This window comes from Canis lupus, chromosome 31, assembly GCF_003254725.2.
Source record: "Canis lupus dingo isolate Sandy chromosome 31, ASM325472v2, whole genome shotgun sequence".
Lineage (NCBI taxonomy): Eukaryota > Metazoa > Chordata > Mammalia > Carnivora > Canidae > Canis > Canis lupus.
The window spans coordinates 18,749,400-18,771,143 of NC_064273.1; the positions used below are offsets into that span (position 1 = coordinate 18,749,400).

Consider the following 21,744-nt stretch of genomic DNA (forward strand, 5'->3'; position numbering starts at 1 on the left):
TTAAATGGTTTAAGGAAGGCATGGAAGATTGATTTCATAGGCACTTACCTGGCAACCAGATGTCATGTATCCATATCTGAAATGACTAAAATTACAGTCACATTGAATTATGTGAGCAGCATGTCATCAGATAAATGGACATTATGAATAGATTAAAGGAAAGTCATGTTTCCAGAATAAGTGCTTCAGTTGCATTCTTTGCTCATTCAAGTACCTATTATTTTGCCAAACAGAATGACAAAGTCATTATTGTGGTTATGAGTTTTTAAATAAAGGTAAACATATTCTGTATTTGTTTTCTTCACCTGGAATTTTCATCAGAGATCCTAGGATTGTCACTGAAAGAGAGCTATTGCTTTATCCTGCTGCCACATATTCCCAAGCATTCTGGACATTACCTCTTTCATCTCATGTCATTTCTTTATGATATATCACTACTATCAGCTTTCAGGAGTGTCTGGAACACCCTCCAGATAACTCCTTTCAATTGTAACATCCAGAAGATGGGTGAGTGGTAAAAAGATGTTGTAGATAATTCGGCAGGAAAATAACTCTAGGAAGTACTGAACATCAAATGTTTTGACTCCTTTCTATGCATATAATGAGATCCTATCTATCTCTCTGAACTTAGACTCCTGGACTCCCCCTCTTCCCACCTCACCCTTGGCCTGTGTTGTTGTAAGATGAAGCCAACACACTCTCTTCCAAAGGAATATAAAAATGATGTTTATATTCTGTTTTAAAGTTACAGGTATCAACCAGTTTAATCTTAAAAATAGTCCTGTGACCGAGGTTTGTTATCAACATTTTATAGAAGCAGTATGGGGATCCTTTTGATCAATGCTCCAATTTGTTTGCTGTGGTTATACATTTTGGATATAGTCTATATTATATATGTTGTTTAATAATTTTCCTCAGATTTAATAAAATGAGTGTTTAAAACCCATAAAAGCAAATACTCCTATTCATAGGAGTGAGAATTGATTACTCAGTAAGAGTAAAATAGTTCCTAAGGTGGCCTTTAGAGTCAATGTCAATGGTATGAATGAATCTGAACAACTGAGTTGACTGCATTTATAAACATTTTTTACTAATTTTTATCTAAATAATCATATTGCATAGCTAGCCTTAGGGTCTTAGTGCATTATCTAATATTTTATACAATTTAATGTATAATTTTTCAAATTCATTCTAATAACTATTAATTTCTATTATGATAGAATCAGAGTGTGACATCAGCAATACAGTAAACTAGAAAGCTCTGAGCCCTTCTTCCTTCCATGGACATGCACATGGAACAATAGTACGTAGACTATTTCCCTTTGTGAAAAACACAAGAACCAACTGAGATGTCCCTACTTTCTTGGCAAGCATATCAATCACATGGAAGCCAGTAGGAAAACTCTAGACACCCTTTTGTTATAATAACTACTCCTGGCAAAGGCCATATGATGAGGAAGAAACTCTTAGGTCTCAGTTTCTCCTGGGGAGAAAAGGGAAAAACAGACCATATGCCTCAAATTCACTTTTCTGGGAGCAATTTTCTATATGTGTTTGCAGTTGTTATCAACTTAAAATAGACTGTTTTACAATATTTTATGTAAGCCCCATGATAGTTACAAAGAAAATGCCTGAAAAAGATACACAAAAGAAACTGAGAAAAGAATCAAAGCATGTCACTGCAAACAATGAAATACAAAGGAAGACAACAAGAGGAAAAGAGGCACAAAAGAGCTACAAGACAGAGAAGACGATAAACAAAAAGGCAATAGGAAATACCTCCTACCACTAATTACTTTAAACACAAGTGGATTAAACTCATTAAAGGACACAGTGCCTGAATGGATTAAAAAAAAGAAAAAAAAAAAAAACAGATCCAACTTTATGGTGTCTACAGGAGATTCTTTTGAGATTTAAAGCCACATACGCATTGGTGGAAAATGAAGGAAAAGAAGATATCCCATGATAACTGAAAAAGAGCAGGGGTGGCTCTACTTATAACAGACAAAATATTCTCTAAGTCCAAAACAGTTATAAGGGACAAAGAAGGTCATTACATAATGATAAAAGGATCAATTCATCAGGAGAATATAGTAATCATAAATGTCACAGAACTTAAATCTAGAACACAAAAGTTTACAGAACTGCAGGGAGAAAGAGACATATAATGGTAGGAGACTTGGATACTCTATTCTCAATAATGGATAGACTTTCCAAACAGATTAATATTTTTGTATTCTTTGGGCAAATACCTAGCAGTACAATTGCTGGATCATAGGGTAGTTCTATTTTTAACTTTTTGAGAAATCCCCACACTGTTTTCCAGAGTAGCTGCACCAGTTTGCATTCCCATTAACAGTGCAAGAAGGCTTCCCATTCTCCACATTCTTGTCAGTATACGTACACACACACACACACACACACACACACAGGAATATTATTCAGCTATAAAAAAATAATGAAATCTTGCCATTTGCAAGGACATGGATGGAGATAAAGAGTATTTTGCTAAGTGAAACAAATCCGACAGGGGCACCTGGATGGCTCGGTGGTTGAGCATCTGCCTTTGGCTCAGGTCATGATCCCAGGGTCCTGGAATTGAGTTCCACATTGGGCTCCCCACAGGAAGCATGCTTCTCCCTCTGCCTATGTGTCTGCCTCCCTCTGTATGTCACTCATAAATAAATAAATAAAACCTTTTAAAAAAAGAAACAAGTCTGCCAGAAGAAGACACATGATTTCACACATGTGGAATTTAAGAAACAAATCAAGCAAATAAAGAGAGAGAGAGGGATCCCTGGGTGGCGCAGCGGTTTGGCACCTGCCTTTGGTCCAGGGCGCGATCCTGGAGACCCGGGATCGAATCCCACATCGGGCTCCCGGTGCATGGAGCCTGCTTCTCCCTCTGCCTGTGTCTCTGCCTTTCTCTATCTCTCTCTGTGACTATCATAAATAAATAAAAATTTAAAAAAAAGAAAAATTGTCATAAAAAAAAGAGAGATAAACCAAGAAACAGACTCTTAACTATTGATAACAAACTGATTGTTACCAAAGATGAAATGGGTGAGAGGACGGGTTAAAAATCGGTGATGGGGATTAAGGAACAACCTTGTGATGAGCATCAGGTGATGTATGAAGTGTTGAATCACCATATAGTACATCTGAAACTAATATTTCACTTTATGCTAACTAACTACAATTTAAATAAAAATTTGGAATTAAATAAAAAGTTTGGAAAAGGAATTTCCAAACAGAAAATCAAGAACATAATGGATTGAATACTGTAGACCAAATAGATCTAAAAGACATATATAGAACATCCCATCCAAAAACAGAATATTCTTCTCAAGAACATGCAGGACATTCTCCAGGATAAATCACACAAATCGCAAAATAATGATTCACAAGCTTAAGAAAATTAAAATCATACTAATATCTTTGCCAAGTACAGTGGAATAAAACTAGAAATCAATAGCAGAAGAAAAGCTGGAAATTCACATATACATGAGAATTAAACAACATGCTCTTAAATGACAATGGGGCAAAGAAGAAATCAAAAGGGAAATTAGAAAATATCTTGAGACAAATGAAACCAAAAATACAACTTACCAAAAATTAATTTTTGCTTTAGCAAAAGCTGTATAAGAGGGAAAGTGTTTCTTTTTTATTCCATTATACTTAAAATACAGCGTTCTATTAGTTTCAGATGTCCGACACAGTCATTCAGTCATTCCATACATCTCCTAGCGCCCATTAAGACTAGTGCACTCCTTAATCCCCATCTCCTATTTCACCAGTTCTCCCATCCACCTCCCTTCTGGTAACCATCAGTTTGTTCTCAACATATAAGATTCTATTTCTTGGCTTCTCTCTCTTTATTTCTGTCTCTCTGTCTCTGTCTCTCTTTCTCTCTCTATCCCCCTTTGCTTATTTGTCTTGTTTCTTAAATTCCACATATGAGTGGAATCAATGTATTTGTCTTTCTCTGACTGATTCATTTTGCTCAGCATTATACTCTTGCTCCATCCATGTCCTTGCAAATGGCAAGACTTTATTTCTTTTTATGGCTAAATAATATTCCATTGTATACATCTATACCACATCGTTTTTCTCTAATCATCTACCAGTGGATACTTGGGCTGCTTCCATTATTTGGTTATTATAAATAATGCTACTATAAGCATAGGTGTGTATATATCCTTCGGAATTAATGCTTTTGTATCCTTTGGGCAAATACACAGTGGCATGATTACTGGATCATATAATAGTTCTATTTTCGACTTTTTGGGGAACCTCCATACTATTTTCCAGAGTGGCTGTGCCAGTCTGCATTCCCACCAAAAGTGTAAGAACTTTCCCGATTTTCTGAATCCTCAGCAACATCTGTTATTTCCTGTGTTGTTAATTGTAGGGAATATGACAGATGTGAAGTGATATCTCATTGTAGTTTTGATTTACATTTCTCCAACGATGAGTGATTTGGGCATCTTTTTGTGTGTCTGTTGGTCATCTGGATGTCTTCCTTGAGGAAATGTCTGTTTATATCTTCTGTTGATTTTACCTAAACAGTTTGGTTTTGGGGTGTTGAATTGTGTAAGTTCTTTATGTATTTCAGATACTAACCCTTTACTGGTTATGTCATTTGCAGTTATTGAGTAGGTTGCCTTTTAGTTTTGTTGATTTTTTCCTTTGCTTGCAAAAATTTTTATTTTGATGTAGTCTCAAAAGTTTATTTTTGCTTTTATTTCCTTGTTTTAGGAAATATAACAAGAAAATTTTGCGATGTCTGATGTCAGAGACATTACTACCTGTGCTCTCTTCTAAGATTTTTACGGCATCAGTTATCACATTTAGGTCTTTAATCCATTTAGAATTTACTTTTATGTATATGTAAGGAAGTGTCCCATTTTCATTCTTTTGCATGTAGGTGACCAGTTTTCCCAACGTCATTTGTTTAGGAGACTCTCTTTTTCCCATTGGATATTCTTTCCTGCTTTGTCAAGCATTGATTGACCAGAAAATTGTCAGTTTATTTCTGGATTTTCTATTCTGTTCTATTGATCTATGTGTCTATTTTGTGCCGGTACCATACTGTTTTGATTACGACAGCTTTGTAATAGAAGTTGAAAGTCCTGAATTGTAATACCTCCAGCTTTGTTTTATAAAAATTGCTTTCACAATTTAAAGTCTCCTGTGGTTTCATATAAATTGTAAGATTGTTTATTCTAGTTCTGTGAAAAAATGTTGTAATTTTGATAGAGATTGCATTAAATGTGTAGATTGCTTTGAGTAGTATGGACATTCTAACAATGTTTGTTCTTTCAGTACCTGAGCATGGAATATCTTTCCATTTCTTTGTGTCATCTTGAATTTTCCATCAATGTTTTATAGTTTTCAGAGCACAAGTATTTTTACCTGTTTGGTTAGGTTGTACTAAGAGGGACATTTATTGTGATTAATATCTTAATTAATAATGAGTTATAAGTAACCTAACTTTACACTTCAAAGAAGGAAAAAAGGAAAAAAAATAAGGCCAAAGTTAGTAGCAGGAAGGATACAAAAAGATTAAAGTGGAAATAAAGGAAACAGAAACTAAAACAATATAATAAAATTAATAAAACTAAGAGTTGGCTCTTTAAAAAGATAAATAAAAATTACAAACTCTAGAAATACACTCACTACCAAGACTAAATCATAAAGTAAAACAAAATTTGAATAGACCTACAACTAGTAGAGAGATTAAGTCAGTAATCAACCCCACCACCAACAACAAAGATAAGCCCAGGAGCAGATGCCTTTGAATTTTACCAAATATTTAAAGACTTAAAGCCTGTACCTCTCAAACTGAAAGAAATTGAAGAGGAAGGAATACTTCCAACTTCCAAAATAATTTTATGAAGCTAGTATTAACCAGCTACTATAGCCAGACAAGGTTACTACAAATAAAGAAAACTGCAGGCCAATACTATGATGAATAGACATGCAAAAATCCTCAACACTATACTAGAGAACTTTATTTCAAATCACATTAAAATGATCATACACAATGACCAAGTGAGATCTCTTCCTGGAAAGCCAGGATGATTTGTCATATGCAAATTAAATGATGTGATACATCATATTAATAAAGGATAAGAATCATATATACATCTCAATGGCTACCAAAAATCAGTTAAAATTCAAAACGCTTACAACATAAGAATTCTTAAGCTAGGTATAACATCTATATCTCAACAAAACAAAGGTCAAAAGACCACAAACTAGTATTATACTTAATGGTGAAAGTCTGAAACGTTTTTCTCTAGGATCAGGAACAAGTCAAGGATAACCACTCATCACTTCTAGTTACATAGTACTAGAAGTACTAGCCATAACTATTAGATAAAGAAATAGAAATAAAACACATCCAAATTATAAAAGAAGTGAAATAATTTCTTTTTGTAGGTGACAAAATCTTATATAGGGAAAACCTAAAGAAACTACAAACAAAAACAAAAACAAAGACAAACCTTTAGAATTAACCAACAAATTCAGTACACTTGTAGGTTATAAAATCAGTATACAAAAATCAGGGGCAATTTCTATACATTATCAATGAGCTATCTGAAAAGGAAATTAAGAAAGCAAGACAATTTATAATATCATCAATAGAACCAAACACATGGGAATACACTTAACCAAGGACTATTAAGACATACACTGAAAATCATCTGATGAAAAGTATTATTAAAGATATATCTGCATTACCATGTTCACTGCAGTATTATTTATGATAGCCAAGACATAGAAACAACCTAAGTGTCAATCAACGGATGAATAGAGAAAAAGAATGTAGTATATACGTAATGGAGTATTATCGAGCCACCAAAAGTAAAGAAATCCTGCCATTTGTGACAACATGGATGAACTTTGAGTGTAAATGCTAAGTGAAATAAGTCAGACAGAGAAAGGTAAATACTGTATGATCTCACCTCTATGTGAAATTTTAAAAAGCTGGACTAGAAATGAAATAGAATGGTGGTTGCCAAGGACCAGCTATTCAAGAGTATAAAGTTTCAGTTATGCAAGATGATTAAAGTCTAGAGATCTGACATACAGCACATTGTGCCTATAGTTAACAATACTGAATTGTGCACTACTTAAATATCTAAGAGGGAAAATCTTATGCTAAATGTTCTTACCATACACACAAAAGTTATAGTCAGACTCTCAAATACTTCCCCATATCCCCTACTTGTACAAATGCAAAACAAGTGTTATTTATTTTTAAATAATGCATTAAAATATTACACTTCAAAAATCTTATAGGTCATCAATACCATCCAGTTTTAATCAAGACTTGAATGAGACTTACTAGTCTTATGCAACCTGTTTTAAAGATACAGTCAATACAATGTGTCAGCAATAATTATTAAAACAAATGATATTTGTGCCATGGAATTATTAGATCACTAAAAGAGATCACGGCTATACTGCAGTTAAAGGTCAATTACAGCACCTGGGGGGTTGCACTACATTTATGTCAAGCTGTAACAGGCAATCAGGAAGGTCAACCTTGATGAGGACTGGCACAGAGACTGGCAATGACATTTCAAATGGGCTTGATTCAAACAGCTCCCGTTTCTAAGTTGAGCGTTCCTAGAATATGCATAAATGAGCTAGGATAATAAATGGAATTTGTAACTAGCAGTCCTAATAGCCATAATTCCACTGTATCCATCTTCTGTTTGTATCATAGCAAATAACAGACCTCAGATACGATGGATGAGGACTCAATTAGCTTTATAAATATTGAGATAAATTTATTCTAAAACAGAATACTGAGAATACTAAATAGAAAGTAAGAAATAATGTTAATAATGCTTATAAAATACACCCATCTCCCAAATATGACCTCTATTAAAATATTAAGAGATGATATGACATATTATACACATAAGTGCATTTGACACTCATATGTGCATATGTTATATCATAATTTAAATATGTAATATTCTAAATTGTGGACATGTATTTTTTCCACCATTTAAAATTCTTCAACCAATTAAACTCTGGCAAGATCTATACACATCAGTGTTATAAATCTAGGACACTACATAGGAAACTTTACAAAATACTTCTGAGGAAAGTGTGATTGGAGTAACAGTATGTTAACAAACTTCACAAGTGATTCTCATATAGCACCAACCTTGAGAACCAATGTTCTACAGTATTATAATCACTTTGATGAATCCAGAATGAAGTTACCAATTTTTCTTTTTTTTTAATTATTTTTTTTCTTCATTTATTTATGATAGTCACACACACAGAGAGAAAGAGAGGCAGAGACACACGCAGAGGGAGAAGCAGGCTCCATGCACCGGGAGCCCGATGTGGGATTCGATCCCGGGTCTCCAGGATCGTGCCCTGGGCCAAAGGCAGGCGCCAAACCGCTGCGCCACCCAGGGATCCCCCAATTTTTCTTTTAAGAATTACTCTCCTAATTATTTCTCCATTCAAAGTGAGATTGTAAGTTTAATATAAATGTATGCCAAATTAGTATGCATGTATGTCTGTTTTATATTAATAAATGTGTTATATAAGCTCATGTCATATTTGGAAGGAGCAAAGTGATCAATGTAAAATGAGATTAGTCTGTAAAAGATTTACTGAACTATACTAAAGCATTTTTTTTTCACAGAGAAATAGGATATTTATATATGTAAACCCTGCATATCTCATTTTACTCTTACGCATTTCCCAGAACAAAGTATTACTTTCTCTAGTTCATATATAGCAAAATGAGTAGAGACCCAGAAAAAATACTCTCCATATAGTTTTTCTTTTTTTAATAATAGTCAATTGTCCTTTATACCATTGGATTTGCATTATGTTCCAGATCAACTTATTTTAACCAATAGAGATAAATAAATTTAGTTTCATTTATTAAATGGGCACTCATGAATTTAGTATTTTAATATTTTTACTATGAAATTCATATGTTAACTATGAGAAAATAATGCAACATTTACCTCTTAGTTTATGAAGTACATCATACCTAGATATACGTTGAAACATACTGTTTTTAGTTCTTACATTTAGTAGCATTTATTGAGAGACAGAAAAAAGCAAAAATGCTAAGTTTTCACAGGTCATAAATCCAGAAGTTTTACAGCTGACTATATGGGGATGGATATTCAGAGGGCTGCTTCAGAAATAATCACTCCAATCTTGGATCTATAAATAATGTGAGGCTGGTGACACTATTCACTGAGACAGGTAATGTCAAAAGAGGCACATTTACCAGGAAAAAAACACATGTTCTTTTTGAAAATAATTATACATTTAGTCTACCTCTTTATTTTACAAGAAGTCAGCTAAAATCAACTACAAGAATCAACTTTTCAACCTTTGTTATATAATAGAAAGTGGTGAAATCTCTTTTCAGTGACTTTTACACCACTTTTTACAGAAACTTTATACAAAAAAATATTTTCTACAAATGTTTATTTTAAAACATTCCTGTCTCTTCATTTTGAATGGAATTTGGTAATTTTTCAAATTCACTAAGACATGAATACTCTTTGTTTTTTTCTTAATTTCATTCAGTTTATATGATTTTATATTAAAATGAATATTTTAAATAAAAAAACATAAAAAATAAATGAATTAGCCTGAAAGTGGGGCATAGGGGCAGATGTGAATTACAAAATTATATCCCATCTAACAACTGTGATGTGGAATGTTTTAAATTAATTTTTGTCCTAAATCCAGTTTGTCTTGAGCAGAAATCTAGATTTTGATATGGAAATAAAGTATTTATCATTTCCAAAACATACTCCTTTTGGGACACAGATACAACTTTTCTTGATACATGTCAAAATTCTTCGAAACCAACTTATTTATATAAGTTCTTTTAATTAGGATGATTCTAAGTTAAATAGAAGATACATATATGCCACTTATCAGAGTTGAATACTTGTTAGAATGCCAATACTAGCCTAAATCATTTGACAACTATTCCTATGCCCATTATTAGTTAGGTTTCATTTGGATTCTGTATTTTATGTAATGATTCCTATAATTATAATATGAGATCATCACAAAACTACCAACCCTTGATGGCAAATACTGACAAAATTTTTGTCTTTTGCAAAACAGAAGAGATATTTGTTGTATTACATGAACAATGAACAAATTCTATAAATGAAACTCTTAAGCAGTTAACACACAAAATAAAATATTTAAAGTTAAAATATTTAATATTTTAATAAAATTAATATTTTAATTTTAATAGAAATAAAGTATTTTAGTGATATAAATTAACAAAATATTGTAGAATGTGCAAATGAAAAACTAGAAAACACAGATGAAGATATTAAAGAAAACCTATATAGGGGCACCTGAGTGGCTCAGTCCATTAATCATCTGCCTTCAACTCAGGTTATGATCTTGGGGTCCTAGGATCAAGCCCTGCGTTAGAGTTCCCTTGGAGCAGAGAGCATGCTTCTCCCTCTCCCTCTGCCTGCCACTCCCCCTGCTTGTGCTCTCTGTCTCTCTGTGTCAAATAAATAAAATATTTTTAAAAGAAGATGAAAAAAAGAAAAGAAAGAAAGAAAAGAAAGAAAGAAAGAAAGAAAGAAAGAAAGAAATAGAAAGAGAAAGAAAGAAAGAAGAAAGAAAGAAAGAAAGAAAGAAAGAAAGAAAGAAAGAAAAGAAAGAAAGAAGAAAAGAAGGAAGGAAAGAAGGAAGGAAGGAAGGAAGGAAGGAAGGAAGGAAGGAAGGAAGGAAGGAAGGAGGAAAGAAGGAAGAAGGAGGGAAGGAAGGAAAGGAGAAAAGCTATATAATTGGAGAGAGACTCTGTCTTCATAGAGGAAAGAACTCAATACTAAATTTTCCAGTTGAAACACCTGGGTGGCTCAGTGGTTGAGCATCTGCCTTCGGCCCAGGTCATAATCCCAGGGTCCTGGTCAAGTCCCATATCAGGCTCCTCACAGGGAGCCTGCTTCTCCTTCTACCTATGCCTTTTCCTCTCTCTCTGTGTCTCTCATGAATAAATAAATAAAATCTTAAAAAAAGTTTCCAATTGTTCCTAATAGAAATACTCAATAAAAATGTAAATAAAATATATTTTATATTAATAATTTTATTATATGTGACAAGAAATTTCTATTAAGCCACACAGTTTATTTTACTTTCTTACAGCACAGTTGATAAACCAAGCCACTTATTTAACATAGAAAGATACATGTGAGGAAAGAAAACATACACCAGGCTTGATGGTGAGAATGAATGCTTCCTTGTTAGGATGTTCTGTTCTATCACCACTACATTTAAATTTTTTTTTGCCATAAATTCTAGTGCGGTCAATAGCAAGAAAACAGAATAATGATCATTCTCACTCAAAAGAAAGAAATGAAACTTTCATTTTTCATAGACAACATGATTTGTCTACATAGAAAATCCCTAAGAATCTACAAAAAGAGACTGCTGTTAACCATTAAGCAAGTTTAGTTAGATCATAAGATACAAGATTAATACATAAAAGTCAATCAAGTGCCTAAGTACCAACAATGAACAACTGCAATGGGAAATTAAGGAAATAGTACCATTTACATAAAAGCATCAGAGAAAGTACTTGGTGTAAATTAACAAAATTTGTGTAGATTGTGCATACAGATGACTAGACACTGATAAAGAAATTAAAGAGCTATATAATTGGAGAGAGATTCTGTTTTCATAGAGGAAGGAACTTAATTTTAAGATTCCAATTGTTCCCAATTTTATCTATAGATTCAATGTAATTTCAAAATCCCAGGAAGTTTTTAACTCTATTAGCAAACTGTCTATAAAATTTATATTGAAAGGCAAAGGTGCTATAATGGCTAAAGCAAAAGAAAATTTCTAAAGCATCACGTGAAAGAGAAAATCAAAAGAAAATCACAATAATTGGATTTCAATAGAGCTACAGTAATCAAAAAAGTGTTGTATTAGCAAATAGATACATTAACAAAACAGGGCCGATGCAAATAAATGAATGGATTTTTGACCAAAGCACAGAAACAATTCACTCTAGAAAGAAAACCTTTATAATAAATGATGGAAAAATTTGATGTCCATATGCACAATAAACAACAAAAACAAACAAAAAATACATGCATCTTACAAAAATTTAGCTCAAACTGGATCAGAGACATAAATGTAAATTCAAAACTATAAGATTTCTAGAAAAAAAATTAAAATTGTGTAATATGGAGGGTCTGGTGATGAGTTTTCAGATATAACATCAGATTTACAACCTGAAAGAAAAACTGACAAATTAAATTTTATGAAGTTAAAGCTTTTGCTCTGTGAGAGACACGATTAGTGTTCAGGGAAAAAAGGCTGTGCTACTTCTTAGAGATTAAATATGTGTATTAGAAAAGCTTCATTCAGACATGAATTACAATGCTGTTGTTTTTGAGTTCAATGTTAATGAATCATACACACATAAACATAGTATCTATAAACAGAAACACACATTTGAAAGCTTATATATTGATTAGTTGAAAAAATATCGTGACTAAAATACTGTAGAAAACTCACCCTTTATTCTTACTTAAAACAATTGTTTGGTATTCAAATATTCAGTGTTCACAGTAACTTTATTCAACATAATCACTGTGAATAAAGAGAATGGACTGTATATGGTACTGTAGTATGGATCTGTGATGCCAGGTATTTGTCCTGAAACCCATTTGTCCAAAACCTATAGAACTTTCAGCATATGTTTTTAAAAGTCCAGAATGTAGAAGGATCTCAATAGAATATGGACTGTGTAACAGTAATAATTATATTACAAATAGATGTCAAGCTCATTGAAAGTGATGGAGGAAAATTGTGCTGACCTAAGCAACATTGAAAAACATTGTTTATTTTAATATGAATAAAACAAAAGGAACTGTACACAACTGTTTCTAGTTGGTAAAATCTTTTATCACAGGAGTAAGTTGTAGCAATTCTAAGATGTCTGTACATGTACAGTTAGGATTGAAAAATAAGTAAATGGATGGTGGATGGTGGGAGCTAGATTTTTCTATGTTGACAGGTTGATTATAGGCAAGCAATGTGGGAAGGCTACAATGTTCCATGTGATATTGGATTAGATTCAAAGAGCAAACATACTCTGACAGACTTAAAATATTTTAGCTTTATAACAAGAGGAAGCACTGAAAACAAAATAGCTAAGAACACAAGCTATGACTTATTATGAATGACAGAATTTTAAATACCCATTCTACAGCTAAGATGGCTTTTACAAAAAGCATTAAGATTTCCCTAAGCTATGCTCTAGACTATTAAAGTTCTGGCATCTCTTGTCTTATAAATAAGTGATTTGTGGCCAATCAAATGCATACATTACTGTTTGAAATTAGATGTGTTTTGTAAAATAAATTATATAATGCTAGGTGATTTTATATTTAATTTAAAATTTTAGGTAGGGTTAATTTCTAGTTTTTTTCAGGGCATGTTTAAACTCTCATTTTTAGTTTTAGTGCTAATGTTTCCTGACCCAATATACTATGTTTATTGTGGGAAGGTAAAGGTTCTGTAGTCTCAATAGGTACTGACAAGGGACTTAATTACCACTGCAATCTGGATTCATTTAATTCCATTCAAATGAGGATTGATTGGCATCAGCATTATAATGAGGACACTTCTCAAAATGGACTCAGCCTCACATGTTTCCTTTGTTTTTCTGCCCTATATTTAACCTTCTTATAAAATGAGACAACTTAAAATATAAAATAATAAGTAGTTATTACCATAAAGGTAGACATTTTCATAATCTTTAGCCTATGGTAAATAGCAGATTTATAAATAAGAAAATTCGAAAGAGTTATGTAATTTTTTAAAACAGAGTTGGTCAGTAGTTAATTTGCCTAAGAAATGTTTGACAACTGATTGCCACCTTTGTGTAAGCCAGTGGATCATTTTATTAGCAATGATGGTTTTTTAAACATGATAAAATAATGATAGCAGCTATAGATGTGACCAAAGGAAATTTCTGTCAATCATGTTCTGATGGTGCATATTATAACAGAAGGACAAAAATAAGCTTATAAAAGGTAAAGAATATATCTAAACCAGCAGGGTTAAAAGATAGATAACTCACTGTCTACCTTCCCAGACTTGTTTTGTTCCTTAAATTAGCAGGTCATTGGTGGGAAAAAAATCTATTTGGTAGTGGGAAACATAAAAATATAAGGAATGTTAATAAAAACACTGTACCTTGGTCCCATCTAACCTATTTCTCTACCTCTGACATTTTATTTAAGGAGATTTGTTGATTAATTTGGCAACACTTCCCAGACATCACTGCATATCCGATTATGATTACGGCTCAATAAATTTAACTTGCAATTATCATGAAATGTAAGAGATATTGTGATGTGTTGCCGAATATTTTCATCTCTTTGTCCTCCTATTCAATAGTATTTTTACCATGCATTACTACTTCCTGTTTGCTTGCGCCATCTAATAGTTTAGGCCAACTAATTATAAGAGGCAGCGAGTGGTGTGAGTCACTGCCAAACAGGAGAATTTTATTGCCAATAGACAAACCTAGTGAGATCTCTTTCCCTCTGCCACAGTGACAGAAAAATATCAATTTAGTGACTCTTCTAATAGACTCAATTGGGTGAGGATATGTGGGATACAGACCCCAGTGTGTCCAAAATAGATATAGTAATAAATTAGAAAGCCATCCTTATTGTTTAAGGTAATTTTAGTTTGAGGGTTGTATTTTTACCCCACTATAGTTGAATCTGATACCTGAAATAATTTAACAACTCTTTGTAAAGGATCAGCCATCTATATGCTAGCACTGTTCGAGGCACAGTGGATGCATTGCTGAACAAGGCTGATAAGCTTCATGCCCAGTGGCTAAGTCCATAAACACAATAAACAAAAACATAAACAATTTCATATCATTTCAATGATGTGTAAGTACTATGAAGTAATTACAATAGAGTAATGGTAAGGGACAAGTAGAAGTGGTACCTGAAAAAGTGACATCTGAACGGAAAATAAAAAGAAGTAACAATATGAAAATTGGAGAAAGTCTCTTTTAGATAAAGGAAAACAATTTCCTATAGCAGAAATCATCTTGGTAAATTTGGGGATACAGAACAAAATCTCCTATGCCTGAGGATGCCAGAGAGCGAGAAGTATGAAATTAGACTGGAGAGATGGGACCAGTTGGTGTAGGACTATGTATAGCATAAAGATGCTTGCAATAGCAATTTATTGAAATGTTACAATGGGTCAGAGAGTGATCTGATCTAATCTACATTTTGAGATTTTCTATTGCATTGTAGAAAATTAATCCTGGACGGGCAAAAATGGAAGGAAGAAAAGTCAATGAGGTCCCTACAGCAGGGTGCAATATGAAAGAGGCTGTTGACAATGAATAGCTTTTTATGATGGGAAACAGTGAAAAAGGAAAGAATTTGAGTTGTTTTTGGAAGTAGTACAGAAAGCACATGCCATTGTTTGTGATAAGTGGTGCTAAGGGACAGAGACGGAGGATTAATCTTAGCATTTGGGCCTGAGCAAATATATGAATGGTGGTGTAATTATAGAGAATGGGAAATAAGATGGAGATGTGCCTTCACCATATATTCACTCTAAGAATTATATTCTTTAAAACTATGATTATAATAGAGATAATACATTTTAGGACAGGAAAAATTGTGTGACTTTTATCCTAAGTACATACGAGAGGCATCACTTAGCATAGTCCTTAAAAAGTGTCTGTAAACACCTCATCCTGTTAGGATATGCCTTCAGTACACTAAGAACTGACATGAAACTAGCATTTAGATGCATCAACATGATAAAAATGCATTCAAATATATATTATTAAGAATAATATTAAAATCTGATAACAATATTTTCAGTGTTACCAAGAATGATTTATTTTGATATTTGATCAAATCAATTAATATTTAATTTAATAGTATTTATTATCTTTTATATATTTTACTAGCCTTTGTAATTCTACCATTAGGCAGGGATAATCAGCTTCACGTGACAACTGAGAAAACACCATCGGAGAATTTTAAGTGACTTGCTAATGTAAGTTGGTAGCAGATATGCTATACAAATTCAGAAAACAATGACTACTAACCTAGTAAGTCTGTAGAGGAGCATGTCATATTTCACTAAAATTCCTCTTATGGAATACCATCATATACTGGAGACTAGACAACAAGGTCAAAATATAAGAAAGATGAGTCTCATCTATTACAAAAGTGTCCCACTTAATTTCTTATTTACAGATAAAACTGTACAAGTACCATAGTTCCTGAAGATAAATAGATATCAAAATCTCAAAGGAGAAAGAAAAATGACCAGAAACACATCAAGAGAGATAAAGTTTTTTAGAGGATATTCAACATTTCTATTCTAGTGAAATCAGACACATTGTGTCCAAAAATAACTCTTAACTTTTGATTGTTCTAAGAGGCAGTGTTACCCACAGCAGCATAGACGTAATAAATTATCTCAACTTATTCACATTTGGATGGAGGAAGAAAAAGGTTTTGTGTCAGGGAAAACAAGAGGATGAAATTGTATCCCATCTATTCCTAATTTCATGAGACAAAGATTTTGGAGACTGTTCTCAATCCCAAATCCTGTACGACTATTTATTTGAAATATTGCTTTGTTGAATCACACTTTAATATATCTGAAGGTTTTAAAACACTATTCCCCAGGATAATAAGCATATTGCAAGTGGTGTCAATACTGGTTGCAGTCTTTGAGAAATCATATAAGCTATCAGAAAAAAAAAAAAAAAGAAATATTACTCCCCCAAAAGTCTACTCCGCATCTAATCTTTGTATTTTTGTAGGCAAGACGATATTCTTATCAAGCTTATTTAAAATTGTTTTTGTCAGTTACTACCAAAAAGTTCTGACTAAAATGAATTAAAATAGACAAGCATTTTTATTTCCAACAAGGTAGACTTCCTTGTAAGTAGAACAATTATTCTTTTTTTTTTTTTTTTTTTTTTTTTTTAATGCAAAGGCTTTTTATTAGGAACCACAGGAATGAGCTGCTTATTCCTCTGTAACAGTCTAGAGCAGGTCATCAGGCCCAGGATGGAGAGGTTATCAAAGGTGCTGTGCTGTGCTTTGCTGCACTTGCTTAGGGCCTGGAAGGAAAGATGGCAGCAACAGAGGTTGGCAGGAACTGGTGTTAGCCAAGACACCAAGAGCCTGGGGAGAACCCTCTACCTTCCTTCCAACTCCACTCAAGGCTGGAGCATGCCAGGAGACAGAGCAGGTGGCTGGAGCAGGCAGGCCGCAGCAGTGTTGAGCCCCTGGCCGCATTCTCTGCTACTTCACTTCACTTGCCTGCTCTCCACTCTTCTTGCCCTTTGGTGATTAGGTATTTGAAGAATTCATACACAGACCATGCCATGGCCGTGGAGGGGATCTGGTGAATCACTCTGGCCTGTACCCCTCCGAAGTAGGCGGTCACCCCACCTACTTGATATACCATCCTGAAGGCACTAGCCATGCCTGTGACATGTCCTGTGATGTTTGAGTTCAAAGCCAGGGATTCCTGGGTGTTGAGCAGTGGTTTGCAAACGTCCAGGGGGGGTGTGGCAGCGGCAGCTACAGCTCGTGCACAGGCTCCAGAGAGAACTTGGGAGCTGGGGTTGTACCGTCTCTGGGGGTTAAAGTGCTCTTGCAGGGATTCATAGGTCATGAAGTGAATGGCTTGGAAGGGAACATTCATGGTTAGCTGCGTGGTGTAACTACGATAAAAGGCCTGGCCCCTTCACTTAGCCACACTGCGCGTACACAGTCTGTCACCCGGTGGTACGGTGAGTTGTACATCTGCATCCTCTGCTTGACCACTTGTGCTGCATTCATGGCTGCATCATGCAGTACTGTTGCTGCACACCCGGCTGCACCGTTGGCAACTATTGCTCAAAGACATCACTCAATGTCTTTTTTAATTTTTCATAGCAGGCAAAATAGAGGGCATGGGCAGGCCCTGCCCTGCGCCTGTTGCTGTGACCTTCAGCCCAGGCATAGGCCTCCACAGGCCCTCGGTTCTATAATCCCCCAGAGTGCCTCCAACACGTTTCCATAGCGGGCGGCTGGGTCAGGCTGTAGGCTTTGCATCTGGGTCTGTTCCATCCCATCCCACCCTATTCCTGTTTAGTCCCAGCTAGGATCCAGGGCTTTGGCTGACAGATTTTCTTTCCACAGTCCGGATTCAGAGCTCACTGACGGTTAGAAATGGGTCCTGGTTCCTGGCTGGGTTCAATTCCTTGCTTGGAATTCCTTGGACCTTGGACCTTGCTTGCAGGAAGTATGGGTCGATTCGTGCAGTGATGGCAGGAGCCAGGAAGGAACCCATGTCGGCTCCGACAGGACCCAGGGGTCGGGTGAGCCCCAGGTCGGATTCGGAGCCGGTCCAGGTCTCACCTTGACGCAGTCGATGGGGTACATCACGCAGTGCTCCAGGATCCCTGCCACGGCGCCCGCCACCATGTGCGTGGTGACAGTGGCTCCAGCTGGCATCGCCTCCTAGTCCGGGCCGGAGTCCGGATCCTGCCGCACTGGGGGCCTGCAGGCCCCGGCCCCCCCCCACCCCCCCGCCGCGGGCCCCGGCCCACGCCCCTCTGCAGCCACCGGTCCAGCAGCGCCGACTCCCGGGGCTCCCCCCTGACCCAGCACCGCCCCCAGCCACTCTGCCAGCACCCCGCCCCTCCGTAAGTAGAACAATTATTCTTAATTTAGTAAGATTTTTGGGGAGCTACAAATATCCCCTATGCGCTTAATCTCTCTGTCATCTTCCTTGCTTTCGACAGGGTGCCTGAAATTCCACAGGAAAGCCTTATTCATTTAGATTCAGTATATCATGGTTTTAATGTGAGGATGCCACATAAAATTTTAAAAATAAGCTATTAACAAAACCATTTAGTTTGAGGGAACAAGATGGATGGTAAACAGTTGTGGGTCAGAAAGGACAAAAAAAGGGAAAGTTTGAAGGCTAGGAGAAAGTAGAATTAATAAAAGAGGCTGGAGGTTCTGAAGCAGATCTCCCTCATTGTCAAAGGCGACAGCAACCTTGGTCTTATTAGCAAATCCATGTGTCACAAGCTCAATTTCCAGGAGTTCTAATAAATTTAAGTTACTTTGGATGACAAATGCAAAATGTTAACAAGAAATCCACAGCATAGAGATAGATAAATTATCTCCTTGCCAATGACTTTAGAATGAAAATTTTTTATAACAAGCACAAAAATTTGGTTACAATGCCAAATTTGTTTAATGTTATTGATGTCTCTAGAGGTGCTGAATATTTGCTAGAATAGTAAATTTGCTGAATCAAGGCAGTACTAATTATGAGAAGGGTGGGGAAATAAAGAGAAACTGACAATGTAAAAGATTTCTAACCTGAAATTTTAAACACTTCTTTAATCTTGAAATCATTCTGTGTTGCATTTCTACTTTTTATACTAAACTGGTATACTGTTATCATTAGCGATACTTAAGTTTTACAAGACCTTATAATTTGTACTGTGTGAGGATTTTTGCATGTGAAGAAATATTTGCTCCAAGTTATTATTTTTTAAAATTCTAAATGGACCATTTGTCTCTATGAACAGCTGTAATAGCTAAATCTCTGCTTTAAAAGATGGTTTTTGATATTCTTTAATGCCAATTACTAAGTCATTTGCTTTCTCAGCTGGCTTTTCCCCCCTTTTCTGTTAAATCACAACTAGTTGTGCCACACTGCGATCTTTTCATTAACACTTTAGGCACATATAATTAGCACATTTATTGCTTTTTGTCTAATTGTCTATTCAAAAGATTAATACTTTACCATCTATTTTGTCGTAGTAACCAATGACTGCTAACCATGAGTCTTTTAACTTTCTTTAGGATATAAGCTTATCTAGGTAAAAGCAAGATGCCAAATTTGATTTGTAGCTATATGGAATTTACTAAGGTTTGAAACATACAAGAATATAATTCATAAACTTTTGATTTGTACAGCTAGATCTTGATAAACTATATAAATAGACAAATAGGTATAGTTTGGTATCCATTCATTCATCCTTCTTCCTTGACTGCATTGTTTTATTCAGTCTTAGCTGCATATGGCTTCATATTACAAAGAAATTGCTAACATAAAGAAAAGGAAGGGTAAAAATTTGAACACATCTTTATGTCTCATATCTATAATTAATATTAGCAAATAATAAGTTCTGAAGAGTTACACAAGTTAGATTTTGCTTAAAGATTATTTCATATGCCAGCCTGACAAAGGAACCTTTGTTTATACATTAACATATACGGAGAGCCCTCAGAACTAGCTGTTCTGCAAAAGCAGTATTCATAAACATTTGCGTGTATTTGTCAGAAATTTAGCATATTTTATGTAAAAGAAAATTGCATGAAGTAATATCTAGTTTACTTAAATTTAAAGACAGAAAAATAAAATTAAAAGGATGTTTTTATGATTCTTTCTTGGATTAAAATATATTGACCTCGGTTCTCTTTCTAGCTAGCTTCAATTTACAGAGATAAGAGAACAGAAAGGGATGAGAAGAAAACTGAAGACCAGACCTACACTTTTAAAATAGCAAGACTTATCTAAGAAATAATTAGCTTCAATGAAATGGTGGTCCTCAAGATAGTTTACTACTCTATTAAATAAGAGATCCAAGAAATCATAGATATAAAGTACTCATCTTTGTTTCCCTGTAGCAACTACATAATCTAGCATATTACAAATTCAGTAAAGTCTCATATAACATCATCTAGGAACAAAACTGCGTGTCTATGTGTGTGTGTGTAATGAAGGAAGATAAAAATTTGGGGGTAAAGCTTTTCAGTTCTCTATTTCTGGCTCAGATAAATAATAAAGTAGAAAATTTAAGAATTATATACACATTAGATACTTTTGTCTCTAAACAGTTCTTTGTGATTTGCTAAATTGGGTAAAAAATGCTAAGAAAGAAGATAAGGACATTCAATGTTGAATATTGTTTATTGCCTCACTCTTCCTAGAAAACTTAGGCTATTTTCTTTTGAGAATTTAGTCAGAGAAATATTCTGGATTGAAATTTTGCTAGGGATTTCAGAAAAATTTGTATTATAAACTGTCTGAAGTTATTCTTTCCCTAATCTGTATTTTATGAAAAACATAAACTCTGGAAGATTAAAAATTACACTTTCACAACCTTGGAGAACATTATATATAATGATATATATAATATATATATTATAAATAGAGAGAGGTTAGTCATGTAGTAGGAAGAAACCTAGTGAGAAAACTTGGCTTCACCTAAACTGCGGGTGCTCATCTAATACACTGAGTAGTTCAAACTTTAAGACCTAGATACACACTTCTAATTCCCACATAGGACAGGGAAAACAATCAGATCTGGGATAAAGGAAAAGCCAACTCTAGTTTTGAAGTGAGATTATGCTCCCTGAGAAAGAATGTTCAGATGCAGAGGATCTTCTATTTTTGAAACATTAGAGTTTCTTTTTTTTTAAATTTTACATTGCCTGATGCTGAGGAGTGCTTAATTTGGATGAATCATTTTAATAGACAAAGGACAACTTTACAAATGTGGATAAATTTAGCTACAGAATGGGAAGAATGGATTTTTGAATAGCCTACCTAGAAAGAAACCATGTCATTCTGATTTCAAATACACGAGGTAGGAGTATGATGAGTTATTTT

The 21,744-nt window shown here is 34.5% G+C and overlaps 1 pseudogene; it reads right to left on the reverse strand.

The window, feature by feature from the left end:
* Positions 1-17,033: 17,033 nt before the first annotated feature.
* Positions 17,034-18,287, reverse strand: LOC112661821 (mitoferrin-2-like; annotated as a pseudogene).
* Positions 18,288-21,744: the final 3,457 nt, after the last annotated feature.